The sequence below is a fragment of the Hordeum vulgare genome, chromosome 3H, assembly GCF_904849725.1.
Source record: "Hordeum vulgare subsp. vulgare chromosome 3H, MorexV3_pseudomolecules_assembly, whole genome shotgun sequence".
In the NCBI taxonomy this organism is placed as follows: domain Eukaryota; kingdom Viridiplantae; phylum Streptophyta; class Magnoliopsida; order Poales; family Poaceae; genus Hordeum; species Hordeum vulgare.
This window is the reverse complement of record NC_058520.1, coordinates 223,868,203-223,871,052: the sequence shown is the minus strand read 5'-3', so window position 1 is coordinate 223,871,052 and position 2,850 is coordinate 223,868,203. Positions and strand designations below refer to the sequence as shown.

Sequence of the window (2,850 nt, the reverse complement as noted above, 5' to 3'; positions counted from 1 at the left end):
TCGGTACTCTCTGATACCAACTTTTAACGCCCAAGATGCGGTCCTATCCTTATTTTGGCGCGAGGGCCTCGACTGGGATAGAAACGCATCTCGTCCTTTCGCAAGAATGGATATCATTACAAGTACATGTACTGAAAAGATGAGTATGATGAGTTGGCTTACACTCGCCACAAGCTACATCAGAGTCACATCAGTACAATACATACAATCATCATGAAGAAGAGCAGGGTTCGTATAAAGACAAAAATAAACGATAAAAGAACGACGTCCATCCTTGCTATACCAGGCTGCCGGCCTCGAACCCATCCTAGATCGATGAAGAAGAAGAAGAAGAAACTCCAAATAGCACAATCAGCACGCTCACGTCAAAGTAACCCTTTACCTATATCTGCAATTGGTGTTGTAGTAATCTGTGAGCCACAGGGAGTTAGCAATCTCATTTCCAAAGGTATCAAAACTACCAAAGCTTAATGGGTGAGGTATGGTTAAGTGGTGAGGCTGCAGCACACGACTAAGCATTTATTTGAGGTGACTAACTTACGAGTAAAAGAATAAAAGAGGGGGATTATCTACACATAAACGATCGTTAACTAATAATGATCAAATGAATGATCCTGAACATCTACTTACGTCAGACATAACCCCACCGTGTCCTTGATCGGAGAAGGAGCTCATGAAAGAGACAGACACAGTTACACACTCAGTTGGCAAGTTTTAATTAACTTTACTACAATTATGTAAAACTGGATGTTAGACAAAGTTTCCAAGTTGCCACATAACCGCACGCACAACTTTCCGAAATTTTTAACCCTACAGCAGCAGAATGACCTCGATCAGGGAATCCCGTGATCTCCTCGGGTTCCTATTGGAAAATCTCAACCTCGAGATAACCCAATGTTCCTCGGAATCCCTCGCACAAGACGCTCGAGAAAGGTAAAACAAGTCCAGCAAGACCGCCCGGCGTGTCGACGATCCCGATAGAAGCCGCGTATCTCGTTCTCAGGACACGACGGATGGGCTATGGTTACCACGCCGGACGACGAGTTGCCCCGGGTAGCGTTAATAAGCTGCTCTGTTTGCAACCAACACCATCAATACTGACCCCCCTGTATTATGTTGAATTACTTCTCGGGATCATGGCACCCTATGGTGTTGGAAGAAGAATGACTCCGTAAAGCAGATGAACCAACGTAGTCGAACGGAGCTTCATATTTCGACACGCTTGCGAAACTCTATCGAGACGAAGCAAACCGGAAGCAATAATCAACACGAAAATCACCATGGCACATGCAAGACATAATGCAATCCACATATGAAGCAAATATGCAAGGCAGGGCATGGCAATTCACAACAAGCAAACGCTACACATTAAGTGAAACTCAATATGCAATGAGTTGCATATTGATGAAACTCCACATTTAATTATTTAGTTCACTCCCGTTTATTTACACGACAATATTAAATTTTGTTAAAAATGGCAAGGGGTGAAGCACAGATAATGTGCCTATCTAGGCATTTTAAATGAGGCCAGAAGCAACATATAACATCTCCGAACCGACCCCAAGTGTTACTTTCTAAATCTATCCAGATTTGTCCTAATCACATTTTACGTTTGTTAAACGACAGAATAAAGTGGTTCACGTGATTCTACTCGTCATTCTAGTCCATTTATGTATATGGCTCATCTCCAACGAAGCTGCGGTTAATTAACTACGACCTAAACCATTTCTATCACTTCGACACGCAAACGATGCAAACAGCACGACTGAAAGCTTTAAACATGCATGAGAGCTGGAAAATATTAACCTACACGAAATTCTACACGTTCTACATATATAACTTGTTGCGATCCGACGCACGATTTAAAAATTACGGGCATTTGAAAATATATATTTTTCTAAAAAAGAATAAATCGCGGTTAATAGGAAAATCTACTCGGGCCGAATCTGAATCTGGTACAGCAGTGCACTGGGTGACGGGCAGCTAAAAGATGCCTCGGGCAAGAGACTGAGCTGGAGCGCTCACCAGAGGGCTTGGGGCCAGATCTGGTGCTAGGCTGGGTTGAGGAGGCCGCAGCCTTGGCAACGCGAGTCCCGTGCGGGCACTGGGCCGGTCAACGCTGCTGGATGGGCTGGCCCACGAGCGGCATGAGGCGAGGAAGCGGTCTGGAAAGCCGCTCATCATTCTCCTCGTGCCCCCGAACGACCACGGGAGTAGTTGCATGGGACGACAGCGGCGCAAGCGAGGGAGTCCGGCGGCGGGCGGCCGTGTTGTGGCGGATCCATGCGGATCTGATCGACGCAGACCGAATCCCGGCATGTGCGAGCACGAACTACGGCGGCTGAGCTCCTGACCAAATCCATGGAGGGGCTGCTCCTGCGGGAAAGAGAGAGACAGAGATGAACGAGGAGAGAGAGAGACGAGGTGAGAGGAAGGAGAGATGGGCGGCGGCGTGACCCTAGACCTGGTGCGGCGTCTCCGGCGTTGGGGCTCGCCGGACGGCGTGGGTCAAGGTGGAGGGTGCTGCGGCTCGGGAGCTCCTCTACCCGAGCGAGCAGGGGCGCACGTGGTTCGGGCGGCGCTAGGACGCGGGCGCGCTCGGGCACTTGTGGGCGGCTGCGGCCAGATGGGCCATGGAGGGCCTGGATCGGGCCTGGCGGGCTGCGGCGCTGGGAGGGAAAGAGAGAGGCGACCCGGTGGCGGCTAGGATTTGGTGGGAGCATGGATCCCGTGGAGTATTAGGGGAGCGTCCAAATAGGCAGGGTATGGGTTTTATATAGTGAAAGAGGGCTAGGGTTAACAGATTTTGCATCCGATTTTCACCATGCGATCGTGATCGAACGGTCTCGG

The 2,850-nt window shown here is 49.2% G+C and overlaps 1 long non-coding RNA gene across 1 annotated transcript; it reads right to left on the bottom strand.

The window, feature by feature from the left end:
• Positions 1 to 348: 348 nt before the first annotated feature.
• On the bottom strand, positions 349 to 2,646 carry LOC123439822. Its single transcript, XR_006630180.1, has 3 exons — positions 2,465 to 2,646; positions 2,026 to 2,376; positions 349 to 388 (listed from the first exon to the last, which is right to left on the bottom strand). It is a non-coding gene; the product is annotated as an uncharacterized LOC123439822 (long non-coding RNA).
• Between the last annotated feature and the right edge of the window lie 204 nt (positions 2,647 to 2,850).